Genomic DNA, 17,820 nt, shown 5'->3' on the forward strand with positions numbered 1-17,820 from the left:
CCCTTCCAGATAGGACTAACGTGATATTAAAGATATGCTGAGAAGGGCAGCATGAATGGTCACTGGTTTGTTTAATCCAAGGGAGAATGCCACAGAGATACTGAAGGAACTGAAATGGCAGACTTGAAGACAGGCATAAACTATCCCGATAAAGTCTATTAAGAAAGTTTCAAGAACCGGCTCGCACACACATGAATCATGAGGATAAGATTAGAATAATTACTGCACACATAGAGGCATTCAAACAATCATGCACTCTGTACATGAATGGAACAGAAAGAAACCCTAATAAATGGTACAATGGGATGTACCCTCTGCCATGCACCTCATGGTGGTTTGCAGAGTATAGATGTAGATGTAGATTCAGTGTCTTTTCAACAAACTATTTTTGATGTGTGGTTGCAGTGCAAGAAATATGTCTGAAGAAACTGCTGAATGGGCGAAATAAAAGACAGCAAATCTAACATATCCTCGTTTTCGCATCCGTCCCGTGTGTCACTGCTTGCCTTTTTCTGGTAGCTGATGTGCTGGTCTTCCTTCACCTTCTTTGCCAAATTAATTTCATGGAACTGTATGTCAGGATTGGGGCTGTTTTTGTACTTTAGTGAATGTGCACATTCCTTTCTGTACCTCACCCATGCATCATGTGCAGTATTTTAAATGGATTTTTTTTCTTGGATTCTTTCACAATGGTTATCCAGTCATGTGGCAAATAAATAATGGTTGCTTCTCTAGTCTTTGCTTTTATCAAGCCAAACTTGGCATCATTTGTTATGTACAAATGCCCCCACACAACAGATTTGTGGTCTGCTTTCTGTTTCCATACCAGGTTCTTGTAATAGTTTCTTCAGTGCAAGTGCCAGAGTTATGTTCTGATTTTGTCCTGCGCACTGTCAGAATACAAAATCACAAACTTGCAATGCTTTGCATGTTCCTTGAGATGATTAATTAGGCATGCTGAAAGGTCTTGGATCCTCTTTCCCCCCTTTGGTTTCTTCCCACATGTACACAAAACCATTCATTTTATTAAACGAATGTATTCCATAGTTGTACACATAGAAATTCCTCTTGTAGGATGCTACTGATGTAGACACTTTTAGATATGGGCATGCCTTCTGTACATCAACAGTCAGTACGTACAAGTCATTTGAAATATTTGCTGCATCTGATTATCTGATTTCAAATTCTCCCTAGCCTGAGCAGCTTTTCTTAAGTGCTCATTTCTTTCCTGCATCACTGACAGCAATGTAGCTTCATTCTGTTCTTCTGAGATCTTTGTGTTAATTTCATCACAGAAACTGCGCATCCTTTGATGATGTAATAATGGAGATTGAATTTTGTTGAAATGAATTAGTAATAGGATTTCTCTTTTCCTGGTGTCTCATGTTCTTTATCACATTTCTGGATGTACATACTGTACATTTTGGTAATAGACAAATCTGAGTCTAAGTATTTTCTTTCAGGATTTTTGTTTTTGTGTGTAATGGCTGTGATCAACAACTGCTCAAATGTCTGGCTTTGATATACTATGATACAAACCTGATGCTTTGGTTTTCCACCTCTAGGAAATTCATAAATGGCACCGATTCCTGATTTCCAGAACAATTTTGCAGCTATCTCCTTTGTACTCTGAATGGGAGCACTGTTCCCCCAAGATAAATATTTTGTTGTGAATAGTCACCTTGGTTCCAGAAAGAACCAAACAATTTCCTAGATCACTCTTCTGTTATTATTGCAGAGCATTTTAATCAACATGTGCAGATTCCTTTGGTAACCAATTGACCTTCCTGGTTGTACATTCTTGTCCAGTATTTTGTAGAGTTTTCCTTTTTTGGTCTTCCAGGTCTCCTCAGTTCATGTATGTTTTCTTCCTCTCTGCTTTAATGGTGACTGACTATTCTCCACAATTCCCTCTCACCCCTACAGCAAATAATATAATAAAAATAGCTATTACAAATACAAAAGTAAAATTCGAGACATGTAAGTGTATTTACTGCATTAGCGGTTTCAAAACAGGTTACGTTGTTGTTAAACCATGTATACAAATAGTGTAAGTGATGAAAACATGACCAATGTTTCACAGTACATTTTGAATTACATTAGCTTACCTTCATTTCCTTCTGAACAGTCATCTCTGTCCACAGTAATGATTATCAGGTGTAATGGAACTACAAAACTTCAGAAAACAGCGTGCAGTGTGGACTTGGTTCACTTACCGTCTGGAATGATAAACAGCTGTTTCAACTGCCAAGTAAAGTGCTGCCTTCTGGCACCACACAGCTCAACTAGGGACTTCATTCACTAGTCTGTGGAAAAGATCGCATATAGCAAATTGTACTACACCTCTGTTCTCAACACACAATTTTGTGGACTTACACCACTTGTACTTTCATCAACTCACGTTACGTTAGCTTCCATATTATCCACCATTCCCTTTACACTTGTAAGTCGTGATCCTACCCCTTCTTGTAAAGTATCTTCTGCCAACACTTCTTTTGTTTGGTGACGCAATGATAATATTTCAAATAACATGCATTCCTCTGCATGCTCTCCATTTGCTCATCTAAAATTTCATTACATGTATGTTTACACTTTTAACCCTCCAACTTCGTTCTTCCTAATGTTAACATCGTCCTTTGTTTTCTTGTTTCATCAATACCTAGTTCATTAACCTGTTGTCGTTTGCCTCGTAATGTTCTTCCCACATCTACTCCTTGCACCATCTTGGCCACCTTATCCCGTCGTACCACATACTTCCTCATATCATCAACAGCAAGATTAGCATCTACGCTGTTAAATTTAACTCTCTGATATGCACCTTTGTAACTCATACCTATCTTTTCACATTACACTACATCACATCAAAATACATTAACTTAGTGTTTTTTCAACCAGTCTAGTCCCAATCTGCCGGTATCCCTTATGTAGAATGCAGAAACTGCATATCCTTTATAGAAAATTAGGCCACTTCCTCCAACCTTATCCCTCTTCAATCAACTGAAATGTAGCCTCTTACCTATAATTTATTTCATTCCATTAAATTTTGTGTATCGGGCATAAGACATATACTGAGCCATTTAACAAAGTTAACATTTTATCTTTCACTTGCCCTTCAACAACAGGCCAGGACTGAACTTCATTCTCTCTCTCTCTTTCTTCGAACAATATATCCCTAGACAACTCTCCTCCTGTCATTGTATAAAGTCCCAGATTGATAAACTGGCTCTTTCCTGTCACAATTTTCAGGATTATTTGCTTCAGTAGTGACAATAATTTGATTCTGAATTACAGGCTCGACAGCATTTGTTGTCCTTCCACATTTGCATACTGCTCTTGGCTTTATCCAAGAGCATCTATGTCCCTCATATCTATCTCCTCTCTCATTTTTCATATTTTGAACTCATTTACATTGACTGATAAAATTTGGAGTTGAATTATTCGACAATAATTCACTTCAGGAAAACCAATCACTCAACCATCTGTTTTCCATCTTTCCATATTACCTTTATTTGTATTCCACTTATTTCATACCCTGCCTCAGAATAATTTAAGTAATCAAGCTCATCTAGGAATTCCTATAGCACCAGACCATTCTTCCATATTATGTTTATTAGTTTTTCTTCAGATGCCCTTGGTATCTGGCTAATTAATGTTCCAATTAAACAATGGAAAATCCAGGACGGAATGTAACAATATTATGAGAAGGATAGTTGCTACTCAACATATAGTGGAGATGCTGAGTTGCAGATAGCCACAACAAAAAGACTCTCACAATTATAGCTTTCGGCCATTAAGGCCTTCGTCAACAATAGACACACAGACACACGTATGCAAAAGCACACACACTCACGCAAATGCAATTCACACACACAACTGCAGTCTCAGGCAGCTGAAACAATACTGCGTGCAGCAGCACCAGTGCATGATGGGAGTGGCAGCTGGGTGGGGGTAAGGAGGAGGCTGTGGCGGGGAGGGGGAGGGATAGTATGGTGGGGGTGGCGGACAGTGAAGAGCTGTACGTTAGATGGAGGGCAGGGGGGAGTTGGGAAGCAGAGGGGGGGGGGGGAAGGGAAGTAGCGGAACAGGAGAGAAATAAAAAGACTGGGTGTGATGGAGGAATGACAGCTTTGTAGTGCTGGAATGGGAACAGGGAAGGGGCTTGATGGATGAGAACAGTCACTAATGAAGGTTAAGGCCACGAGGATTATGGGAACGTAGGATGCATTGCAGGGAAAGTTCCCACCTGCGCAGTTCAGAAAAGCTGGCGTTAGTGGGAAGGATCCATATGGTGTGAAACAGTCATTGAAATGAAGATTATCATGTTTGGCAGCGTATTCAGCAACAGGGTGATCCACTTGTTTCTTGGCCACAGTTTGTTGGTGGCCATTCATGTGGACAGACAGCTTGTTGGTTGTCATGCCTACATGGAATGCAGCACAATGGTTGCAGCTTAGCTTGTAGACCACATGACTAGTTTCACAGGGAGCCCTGCCTTTGATGGGATAGGTGATGTTACTGACTGGACGGGAGTAGGTGGTGGTGGGAGTATGTATGGGACAGGTCTTGCATCTAGGTCTATTACATGCGTATGAGCCATGAGTAAGGGATTGGGAGCAGAGATTGTGTAAGGATGGATGATTATATACCACTGTGGGAGGGGTGGGAAGGATGGTGGGCAGGGCATTCCTCATTTCAGGGCACGACAAGTGGTAGTCGAATCCTTGGCGGTGAATGTAATTCAGTTGCACCAGTCCTGGGTGATATTCAGTTACGAGGAGAATGCTCCTCTTTGGCTGGATGGTGGGACTTTGGGAGGTAGTGGGAGACTGGAAAGATAAGGCACGGGAGATTTGTTTTTGTACAAGGTTGGGAGGATAATTACAATCAGTGAAGGGTTCAGTGAGACCCTCAGTATATTTTGAGAGGTACTGCTCGTCACTGCAGATGCGGGAACCATGGGTGGCTAGGCTGTATGGAAGGGACTTCTTGCTATGGAATGGATAGCAGCTGTCGTAGTGGAGATATTGCTGGTGATTAGTAGGTTTGATATGGACGGAGGTACTGATGTAGCCATCTTTGAAGTGGAGGTCAACATCTAGGAAGGTGGCTTGTTGGTTTGAGTAGGACCAGGTGAAGCAAATGGGGAAGAAGTTGTTGAGGTTCTGGAGGAATGTGGATAGGGTGTCCTCACCTTCAATCCAGGTAGCAAAGATGTCATCAGTGAATCTGAACCAGGTGAGGGATTTAGGATTCTGGGTTTTTAGGAAAGATTCCTATAGATGGCCCATGAACAGGTTGGCGTAGGATGGTGCCATGCTGGTGCCCATAGCTGTACCCCGGATTTGTTTGTAGGTAATTCCTTCAAAAGAGAAGTAATTGTGGGTGAGGCGACTAGGAAGAAGGTTGTTGGTTTGGAATCTGTTGGGCGTTGTGAAATATATGTTTCAATTAAGTGTGATTCGTCAATTATTTCATCCACATATTTGGCTCAATTCATATGCCACTCTACAAAATTCCTGTACCCACTCCATGATTTATTATAAACCCCAGGTCTTAATATTTTAAATCTACACCAATAATCCACAAGCCACCAGATGGTGTGTGGTGGAGGGTACTTCTGGGACCACTAATGGATCCCCCTTTTCCTGTACCATTCGTGAATGGCATGTGGGAAGATGGTAAGAGTCCCACATAGATGAAAAATACTCAAGAATCAGTTGAACAAGTGCCTTGCATGCGGATAAATTTAATCATATGCACCTCAGACTCTCATATGCTATTCCTACTATTTATTTTATGTGTCATTCCACTTAAGGTCACTGTGGATAGATACTTTAGGGCACTTACTGTTTTCAGAAATTTGTCATCAACAGTGTAACTGTAAAGTAGTGGATTTCTTTTCCAGTGTATGCGCAATACATTACATTTATTTACATTCAGGGTCACCTATTAGTCCCTGCACCTTTTGTCAAACCTCTGTGGTTGCTTGTGCATGTGTTACTGTTTTCTGGTATTGCTACCTTCTTACAGATGGCTGCATCATCTGCAAACAGCCATCCAGAGCTTCCAGCATATTCTACTAGATCATCTATATACACTGTAAACTGTAACAGCCCTGTCACACTTCCCAGCGGTCCTCCTGAAATTACTTTTTATGTCTGTCAATTTTATTCTGTTAAGAGTGACATGTTGAGTTCTACCTGCAAAGAAGTCTTGAATCCAGTCGAAAATTTGGTCCGATACTCAGTAAACTCGTCTTTTTTTCATTAAGTGAGGAACACACATCAACCTGAATGCCGATATCTACAGCACTGTGCACCTCATGGAGGAACAGAGTTAGCTTAGTTTCTCAAGATCTATGTTTGCAGAATCCATGTTGATTTTTACAGACGAGAGTTTTGTTCGCCAAAATTGACATAATACATGAGCACAATGCATGTTCCACATTCTACAGCAAATTGACGTCAATGATACACACCTATAATTAATGTGCATCTGTTCTATGCCCCTTCCCTTCTTGAAAATGCAAATGACCTATGCTTTTTTTCCATTTGCTAGGTACCCTTCTATGCTCCAGCGACCTACAATAAACTGTTGCTAGAAAGAGAACCAGTTACTTTGCACAATCTCTGTAGAGATCTCATTTGGCCCTGGCACCATTCCACTACAAAAGGATTATTATTGTTTCTCTGTTCCGCGACGAGTTATTTCAATACCTGCCATTTCAAATTTGTACAGTGATTGACAGGAGGGATCATGTTATGATCTTCCACGGTGAAACAGTTTCCGAAGATCAAATTCAGTATGTCGGCCTTCTCTCTGTCATTTTCCATTTTGATGCCACTACGGTCACTGAGTGACTGAGAAGATGATTTCAAACTGGTTACTGATTTTATGTAGGACCGTAACCCCTTAGGGACTTTAGTCAGATCAGTTGAAGAAATTTTACTTTCAAAGTCACTGAACACTTCTCTCATTGCTCTCCTTATGCTCATTCTTGCTTTGTTCAGCTTTTGTTTGTCAGCTAGGTTTTGACTTCTCTTGAATCTGTGATGAAGCTCTCTTTGCTTATGTAGCAGTTTTCTAACATGGCTATTAAATCTAGTGGGTCTCTCCCACTCCTTAACACTTGCTCAAAGCATACTCATGTAAAGCATATTGAGTGATGCTTTGGATATTTTTCCATTTGTGCTTGACTTCTACATCCCTAGCACTGAATATTTGATGTTGACTACTCAGATATTCTACAATTTGTGTCCTGTCACTCTCAGTGAGCAAAAATAGTTTCCTACATTTCTTAACATTCCATGTAATATGTGTAGTCATAGATGCTATCATAACCTTACAATTACTGATACCCTCTATGTTAACTGATCCAGAAAGTCCAGCAGTACTCCAAAAGAGGACGGACAAACATAGTGCAGTAGATCTGTTGCATCTTCTAAGTGTTCTGCCAATAAATTACAGTATTTGGTTTGCCTTCTCCATAACATTTTCTATGTACTATTTCCAATTTAAGTAGTTTGTAATTGTAATTCCTAGGTATTTAGTTGAATTTACAGCCTTTAAATTTGACTGATTTATCACATACCCAAAGTTTTAACGGATTCCTTTTAGCACTCATGGATGACCTCGCATTTTTCATTATTTAGAGTCAACTGCCAATTTTCACACCATACAGACATCTTTTCTAAATCTTTTGCAATTTGATCTGATGACTTTACTAGGTGATAAATGACAGAGTCATGTGCAGACAATCTAAGCTAAGACTGCTGCTCAGAGTGACTCCTAAATTATTTATATGGATAAGGAGCAGCAGAAGGACTATAACACTACCTTGGGGAGTGCCAGAAATTACTTCTGTTTCACTTGATGACTTTCTGTCAACAGCACGATCAGGAAACTTGTATGTTTTCTAAAGCACTCTACCACTACAGCTCCTGATGCAGGTGGTCTATAAAAGCATCTGATTACCATTTTTGTTCCACCTTTGATGTTTAACTCTACCCAGATTAATTCACACTCAGAATCTGTGATAACCTTGCTAGATATTATCGAATACTTTATTGCAGTTAGTATGCTGCCACCATTGGCAACTAACCTATGCTTACAATAAATATTCCAATCTGAACATAGGATTTCATTGCTAGTTCACTTCTAGTTTCAAACAACTGTCTGTTCCTAATACTGTGTGGGCATCATAATCTTCAATAAGTGATACTAATTCTGGGACTTTACCATGGCTGCTCCTGCAGTTCACCAATATCAAATTAAGTTTTCAAACAATGGAAAATACAGGACAGAATGTAACAATATTAAGAAAAGGAAGTTGCCACTCACCATTTAGCAGAGATGCTGAGTCGCAGATAGGCACAACAAAAAGGCTGTCACAAATTAAGCTTTCGGCCCGTACAGCCTTCATCAAAAATAGATGACAGAATGACACACACACACACACACACACACACACACACACACACACACACACAAATGCCTGAGACTGCAGTCATGTGTATGCGAGTTGCATTGTGTGTGTGTGTGTGTGTGTGTGTGTGTGTGTGTGTGTGTGTGTATTTTTTAACGAAGGCCTTACCAGCGGAATGCTTTGTTTGTGACAGTCTTTTTGTTGTGCCTTTCTGCGACTCAGCATCTCTGCTATATGGTGAGTGGCAACTTTCCTTTTCATTGTATTAAGTTTTTTTTAGTTTCAGTCTGTGGGGACGAACATTCTCTGAGAATAATGTGGCTAATGTATCTTTGATTTCAGTGGGCAGTTCATCTTTAATCCCCTGTGATTCCTCTAACTCAAAAAGGGCCATCTGGAAGCCACACATATTCTGCTATCCTAGTAGCCACTTCCTGCATGTAGTGCATGCCTGACCTATTAAAGGGAACCCTACAATTCTCCATCCACTAGCAGTCGTAGAGAAGTTCGCATCCGATTCCATCGCAGAATCATCAGAGCCTCTGCTTTAGATCTTCCCCTCCATGCCAAACAAGAGAACCATGATCAGCGTCTGGTACAATGCTACAAATAGTGAGTGTAGCCTGCATCCCAGGTGGAATGCTAGCTGCCTTTGCCAAATCAGCCATCTACCTGCAGGAACTAAGGATGGCCTCAGAACCCAAGCAGCAGGTTACACCCAGTGCACTCAACAGCCACTGGCAGAGGTGCCTCCTCTCTCGGACATAGCCTTAGACTTTTGCGGGTCCCTGATGACCAGAATTGTGCTTTGTACTCCCTCTCAAAACGTTCATACAACTGAAATCCATCCACATTTAATAATCCCCCTTGCAAAGTGCTACCTTCAAAATGATTAATTACTAACTCCATTTCCCCTCTACAAGACCTTGAAGTAGGTGAAGTACATACGAAACTTTTTAAAAACAAAAGTGGGTGAGTCTTACCTAGATAGCCAAAGATAGGAAATTTCTGGGTGAGCCATTTGCCCATTTTAAGGTGAAACACCTGACACTAAATCCAACTTCTACTTGCAATCACAAGTTCTGGGTTAGGAATACCTACACACCACCTCTGACTGACACCAATATCCTTTCCAGGATTGTTAACTTTACCCATTAATCTACTTTCATATTCCTGACTGCAATATGGTGGTGGGGTCTTTTTTTTACACATCAGGCACAACTTACCACTCGTGACACTGACATTGTCCACAAACAAATCACACACTCTCATCTTTTTAACTACTCAAGTTTGCACTCCAGGAGTAGCTTTACCAACCTTCTGATCTAAGGACTCTAAAATGGGCTTAAACTTTCTTTTTTAAATATTTCTGATACCTTTTGTAATTTTTCAATTTCACACATTCCTCCTGTTCATTAATTATGTGACTGAAGCCTTCAGTGTTACCACTTTATAATTTACTGTCACAGAATTATTGATAAAGGTTCCCACTCATCACATCTTTTGAAAATGTTTAAAAAATTCTCACATCTCGTCTTGCCTTTCCTTTTCTGTCCTCTGCCTCTCTTCTTGCCTTTCCTTTTCTCTCTCCTGCCTCACTTCTTGTCTTTCCTTTTCTATCTTGTGCATTTGTTCTTTGCCCCACTTAGCCAAAAAGCCATGAATATTTTATAGCTCACTCATTTTGATATACAGGGTAAGGCAGCTAAGTCATAACACCCCTTTTATCTCCCCAACCGTAATAGATACAAAGATGCCATTTGGACAGTGAATTGCAGGGACAGGGGCTACTTGAATACATCACATTTCATGTTAGTGCTATTTTTTATTACAGAGATATGAGGACATCTTTGATTTTTTTAAACGGAACCCTATGTTAAATTTTAGCGTAACATGATGGGCTTACAAAGACAGTTTCGAATATATGTGTACCATAATATTTAGACGAATTGTTATTGAGACACAGATATGTTCTTGTATCATGTTCGTCCTTCGAAGTGGCATTGTCCAATGTGACCTTTTCTGTTGTGTAGAGTACATGGTAAATGTAACAAGTCTGTCCTTACACAAACATGCCCATTAACCCGACAATAGTAATACATACTGCAATATTTTGCACAAAAATTAACTGATGATGTTGCGCAAATATTATTCAGTTATTTGACAACTGTGATGCCAAAATAGTAAACAACATACAGTATTAAAATGCTACAAGATGTTAATACATTTTAAGTAACAGAAATACAAATGTAAATGAGGAGGCCCTTATTGGTCACAATTATTTCGTACGTATTTGTTTTTTATTTGAAAATATTTACTATTGATCACAATATGAAGCAAATACACACAAAGATGCAAAATACTTACTGTACATGATACGAAACTTTACTGAAGCATGTGCTCAAAATGCTTCCCCTCTGCTGCAATGCACATTTGTAGCCACCGTTCAAATGATTTGTGAATGGCTGCGAGGGTGTCAGTGAGATATCAGTGCATGCTTCCATGATATGTTGCTTTATATCGTCTGGCGTAGTTGGTATTTGAGCATACACTTTAAGTTTGATTGCTCCCCACAGAAAAAAATCAAGAGGGGTCAAATCAGGAGACTGGGCTGGCCACTTCACTTCAGCACGTCATCCTATCCAACAATCCGGGAACTTTATACTTAGCAGCCCTGTAGCCACACGGGAAGAGTGAGCAGCACAGCCATCATGTTGGAACCACATGCACTGACACGTAGTTAGTGGTACCTCTCCCAGCAAAATGGGCAGAACATTTCGCAGGAACTGTGCATTGCCATTTAGTATACTTGGAATGACGAACGGCCACACAACGGCATTTCTGATGATGCCACACCACACTCCACCGTTGCTGATGCTGTACCTGTCGAATCCAATGAGGGTTCTCTATTGACCAGTAATGCATATTATGCAAATTCACATTACTGTTGTGGGTGAAAGTCGCTTCATCAGTAAAAAGCACCTGTTGAAAAAACGTTGGATCATCTTGTAGGCACTGCAGAGCAAACTGGCAAAATTCCTGGCACCATTGGAAATCCACACCGGAGAGTGCTTGATGTAATGGGAGGTGAAATGGGTGAAATCTATGCCCGTGACTTATACCACATTCCGAGGCGATACATCATGACGAAACAGTACGGTCGTTATGCGCCAATGCTAGAACGCTCTCTTCATGTATGTCGCCAGTTGCAGTTTTCTGCCTTGTCCTCTGTATGGCTTTCCATGATCCCGATTCAAGTAGTTTCTTGCAAATATGTGCAAGAAGTCAGCGCGTAGGACGCTCATGATCAGGATACAGCTCTCCCATATCGCTTTATTGCTCTAACAGCATTTCTTCTGCTTTCACCATACATTAGAAGCATATCTAACTTTTTGTTGGTGTACATGGCTGCTCCAAGAAACTGTGACGGAAATGTGATGTCTCATTACCCCAGCAGCCCATTTATACCCTTTTCTCCAGCTATCTTGTGCGTCACCTTGCGGCGTTATCGAGAAGCAGGAAAACAACGTCTTCCTTGTTAAGTTCCTCAGTGATCAACAGGAAAGATCACATTGGACAATGCAGCTTCAAAGGATGAACACAATACGAGAACATATCTGTGTCTCAAAAACTATTCGCCTAAATATTATGATATACACATATTTGAAACCGTCTTTTTAAGCCCACCATGTTACGCTAAAATTTAACATAGGGTTCCATTTAAAAAAACCAAAGATGGCCTCATATCACTGTAATAAAAAAAATAGCACAAACTTGAAATGTGATGTATTCAAGTAGCCCCTGTCCCTGTAATTCACTGTCAGAACGGCATCTTTGTATCTATTACGGTTGGGGAGATACAAGGGGTGTTATGACTTAGCTGCCTCACCCCGTATATATTAGTTTCACAATGGGGATGGCTAAAATTTTATGGACATTTAAAAAGAATGGAAGAAACACAGCTTACAAAGAAAATTTTTAATTATGTTAGTAAGCTGAAAAAACTGTAGGATGGATAGAAGCAGTAAAGAAAGATGCCAACAAAATAGGTGTTACAGAAGAAATAATAAGTGACAGGGATCACTTCAGGCTACTGATAGAAATGTCAAACTAGCAGTAATTGCTTCTGCTGCATTTCCTCCCATGTGTATGTGGTAACTTGGCTGTAACACCATGAGTAGGGAACACTACATGGCAGATCTGTCAATGTGATGTGGTCTGAGTTACCTTTGATTGTTTTTCTTCCAATATGGTTGCCTTTTAGCTTTGTTCTTGTGGTACGGCTGCTCCGTACCACAGCTGTGCATGAGCTTATTCCTCTTGTCTTCATATCTAGGCAGGGTGATGCTGTAAGAAAGTGTCTCAACACTTCCAACTACTGAATGATGAACATGTCTTCATCAATAATCTTTGGTATTGTTCTAACTATTTGCATTAGTTGTGAAGACAGGTCCAAATATCAGTAAATCATAAACTCAAACACATCAATCAACACGTCCGACCAGATCAAACTCAACTTAAAGATCTACAGTTTACAATCTTAATTTATGTTGAGCGTTTATATTGTACTATGTCCGTTTTCTTTGAGGTGTTCATGACTCCTTCAAGGGGCATCACCAAGGCATAAACACCCACGTCCATCTAGTGCTACTGTGCTCAGCACGTCGTGCCTTCCCTCTAGTGCATTACGTCACTGCATACACAACATCTGCACAGATCCCACATCATGTTGCCCACAGTGGATTGTTTGTAATAGACACAGCTATCTTTCACCTGTGTGAGCATACTCAAGTGGAATGTAGATCATTCTCACGAATAACCCATGTTACACTAAACTTCCTGCATGGTTAAATATATTGAACTCTTACTTCTACTCTGAAACATATTGTTATATTTAGCAATAACTGTAATGGACAGAATACAAGTGCCTCAACTATTAGACACTTTTCTCTTCCACAGGCATCGGGGAACAACTATCCTGCTGTTGCTGAGAAAACAAATCATAAATAAACAATAACAAATGGAAAGGTTTGTCCCAGAACAATGGCAAACAGCTGTGGGAGAAGCCAGTTGTCAGGACATACTTTTACGTCACATACGTAGGCCCAACATAATATTTTTTCTTTCTTTTTTCATTTCTCCAGCATATTTTATGATGTAATGGAAATTAGCTGAGGATGATCCTAAAACATTATAAATAAGATTCTAAACTTATTATTTTTTCTCTGGTATGTAAATGAGTGGGCAAGAATAGCAAAAGATACTTTTATTAGACAATGGAGGCATGCTCTGTGAGCAGGCAAGGAGGTAATAATAATTTCACCAACTGCGACATGGTCACATATACAAACTGTGATCCAATACTGTCAAATGTTTTTTTTTTCAGTCTTTGATCACAATATGAATTCTTTAGATCTATATGACGATGCTATGCTGATTATATTTATATGTTTTGACGATGCCATTATGGCCTTATCACTTTAGGACATGGTGTAAAAAAGATCTGAGGATGGTCATTAAGGACTGAAACCGGACATCATCTAAAGAATTCATATTGTGATCAAAGACTGAAATAAAAAACATTTGTAATAATAATTGCCAGCAGAGAGCTGCCGCTGAACCAGAGAGAATTAGTCATAGAAGTGGAATTTTCGATTTTAAGCAGAAAAAAGGTGGGATCATTGAATTTATATAAATTAGAGATGTTAGTTTGTTCTAGAAAAAAATGGACTTTAGAAATGTAAGTGTGTAACAGTTGTGTTTTGTTGTACTTTCAGGTAGATAGAAAAGACTGAAAACATTGTATGTGGACAGAAAGATACCAACTGCATGGTAATGTTAAAACTTATAAATGTCGAGCATGTAGCCATATTTACAATTTAATTTGCAATGTGAATGTAAATTAACTCGTTCCACATTATTATGATTTATTATGAAAATGATCTGTGGAACATGAAACTATTTTTTTAACAGCTGCGTAAGATGTGAAAATTGTATCCTAGTTTTATTTTACTTACTTAAAAGTTAAAAGTAAAGTTTGTGGTGTTCAACCCATGAATGGGAATCTGACTTGACAGCCGGTACAGAGTCAGCACTAGGATGGGACAGGTGGTGAGTCACCTTTTACTCCCAGGAAAGATCTCCAGCACTCAATTAGACAACAGGTCGAATGGATCTGGGGCTGTTCTGGAGGAGCTGGAATGAAGATAATCCTAACCTCTAACCAGGATTGAATCCAGGACTCCAGAGCTGGAGTCCAGTACACTACTTGTTAGATCACCATGGCCACCTTTTATTTACTTACATGTGAATAATTTAAAAAGCTTTTTTTAGTCAGTAATAAATATTAAATGATATACATTAATTTTTGTTTTAATACAGGTCCACCTAGTAATCAATGTATCATGTAAACTGAAATTTTATACAGCTTTTTACTACATCTAGAAACACTGAAACAATTTTCATACCAATGCACTTTGAGTCTGATAAATATCATTAGTATGAACTAGTAAGTCTCAGGAAATGTGATGTCCCTTTGATGCAGTACAGATGGAATGTGAATAACATGCAATAGCATTTCACCTTCATAACCAAATTTTTGAATCAGATTCTAGTGCTTTCATGATTTCATACATCATATGAGCAAATAGGGACAGTGTTGATTTGGTGTTTATATATAACTCTGAGAAGCCTTTGGTTGATTTGGGAGAGGGTCATCATTCCCATCAGATTAGGGGATGGCGAGGGAAGGTAGCCGTGCCTTTTCAAAGAAACTGTCCCCACACTTACCTGAAGTGATTTAGGGAAATCACGGAAAAGCTAAGTCAGAGTGGCCAGACATGGGTTTGAACCGTCATCCTCCCAAATGCGAGTCCAGTGTGCTAACCACTGCACCACCTCACTTGGTGCCAGAGATCAGAGAAACTTGAGAGAAATTCGGTAAGTGTGTGACCATGTTATTTTTCTCTAGCTGTGATGGACAGATGCACTAGTTAACAGCTGTAACTGTTACAGATTTTTCATGTTTTTGGCAAAGATGTGATAAATTTGGTAACTCTGACACGACTCTTTATTGGATTTTTTCCCATAAAATGCTCCAGAGAGACTCCAATCTAAACGATGTCAAAGTTAGCGTAAGGAGGGCTATGCGTGAAGTGTTCAGTGAATTCGAAAGCAAAATTCTATGTACCGACTTGACAGAAAATCCTAGGAAGTTCTGGTCTTACGTTAAATCAGTAAGTGGATCGAAACAGCATATCCAGACACTGGGATGATAATGGCATTCAAACAGAGGATGACACGCGTAAATCTGAAATATTAAACACCTTTTTCCAAAGCTGTTTCAGAGAGGAAGACCACACTGCAGTTCCTTCTCTAAATCCTTGCACGAACTAAAAAATAGTTGACATTGAAATAAGTGTCCAAGGAATAGAAAAGCAACTGAAATCACTCAACAGAGGAAAGTCCACTGGACCTGACGGGATATCAATTCGATTCTACACAGAGTATGTGAAAGAACTTGCCCCCCTTCTAACAGCCGTGTATCGCAAGTCTCTACAGGAACGTAAGGTTCCAAATGATTGGAAAAGAGCACAGGTAGTTCCAGTTTTCAAGAAGGGTTGTAGAGCAGATGCTCAAAACTATAGGCCTATATCTCTGACATCGATCTGTTGTAGAATTTTAGAACATGCTTTTTGCTCGCGTATCATACCATTTCTGGAAACCCATAATCTACTCTGTAGGAATCAACATTGATTCTGAAAACAGCGATCGTGTGAGACCCAACTCGCTTTATTTGTTCATGGGACCCAGAATATTAGATACAGGCTTCCAGGTAGATGCCGTTTTCCTTGACTTCTGGAAGGCGTTCGATACAGTTCCGCACTGTCGCCTGATAAACAAAGTAAGAGCCTACGGAATATCATACCGGCTGAGTAGCTGGATTGAAAAGTTTTTAGCAAACAGAACACAGCATGTTGTTCTCAATGGAGAAGTAACCTCTGGCGTGCCACAGGGGAGTGTTATGGGACCATTGCTTTTCACAATATATATAAATGACCTAGTAGATAGTGTCGGAAGTTCCATGCGGCTTTTTGTGGATGATGCTGTAGTATACAGAGAAGTTGCAGCATTAGAAAATTGCAGTGAAATGCAGGAAGATCTACAGCAGATAGGCACTTGGTGCAGGGAGTGGCAACTGGCCCTTAGCATAGACAAATGTAATGCATTGCGAATACTTAGGAAGAAGGATCCTTTATTGTATGATTATATGATAGCGGAACAAACACTGGTAGCAGTTACTTCTGTAAAATATCTGGGAGTATGTGTACGGAACGATTTGAAGTGGAATGATCATACAAAATTAATTGTTGGTAAGGTGAGTGCCAGGTTGAGATTAATTGGGAGAGTCCTTAGAAAATGTAGTCCATCAACAAAGGAGGTGGCTTACAAAACACCTGTTCGACCTATACTTGAGTATTGCTCATCAGTGTGGGATCCATACCAGAGCGGGTTGACATAGGAGATAGAGAAGATCCAAAGAAGAGTGGCGCGTTTCATCACAGGGTTATTTGGTAAGCATGATAGCGTTACGGAGATGATTAGCAAACTCAAGTGGCAGACTCTGCAAGAGAATCTCTCTGCATCGTGGTGTAGCTTACTGTCCCGGTTTCGAGAGGGTGTGTTTCTGGATGAGGTATCGAATATATTGCTTCCCCCTACTTATACCTCCTGAGGAGATCACGAATGTAAAATTAGAGAGATTCGAGTGTGCATGGAGGCTTTCCGGCAGTCGACCTTCCCGCGAACCATATGCGACAGGAACAGGAAACGGAGGCAATGACAGTGGCATGTAAAGTGCCCTCCGCCACACACCACTGGGTGGCTTGCGGAGTATAAATGTAGATGTAGAATCTTTAATCTTGTATGTGGTTGAAATATAATAAAATAGCGTTTCAGCTTGCTCACTTTACTAATATATAGATGTTAAATTGACTTTTCATTTAGGTATGTCGAGCTAACTCTGATACTATCCAAACTGTTCAACTTCCAGCTGAGCTGAACAATTGTTCAAGCCACAGACTTTCTGGTGTTGCACAGACAGAGAATACAACTGGGAAGGACTGTTGTCATTGGAAGTAACTGAGGCAGGGCAATTACTGCTTAGGATCTGGATTTGACAAAGGGAAAAAAATAAACAAATATCAACATTTTCTTTGACTGCAGTGGCATGTGTAGAGACAAGTCAAGTACAAGGTTGATATATTTTTGGCTCTAACTTTTGTAACTAACTTGACTGAGTAAAAGGTAATGACTGTAGAAGTAGATCAGTGTTTTCACTGTGACTGTAAAGTTAGTATAACACCGCGTTCCATTTGGTAGTTCATATTTAGTGA

The sequence above is a fragment of the Schistocerca cancellata genome, chromosome 2, assembly GCF_023864275.1.
Source record: "Schistocerca cancellata isolate TAMUIC-IGC-003103 chromosome 2, iqSchCanc2.1, whole genome shotgun sequence".
Taxonomy (NCBI): Eukaryota; Metazoa; Arthropoda; class Insecta; order Orthoptera; family Acrididae; genus Schistocerca; species Schistocerca cancellata.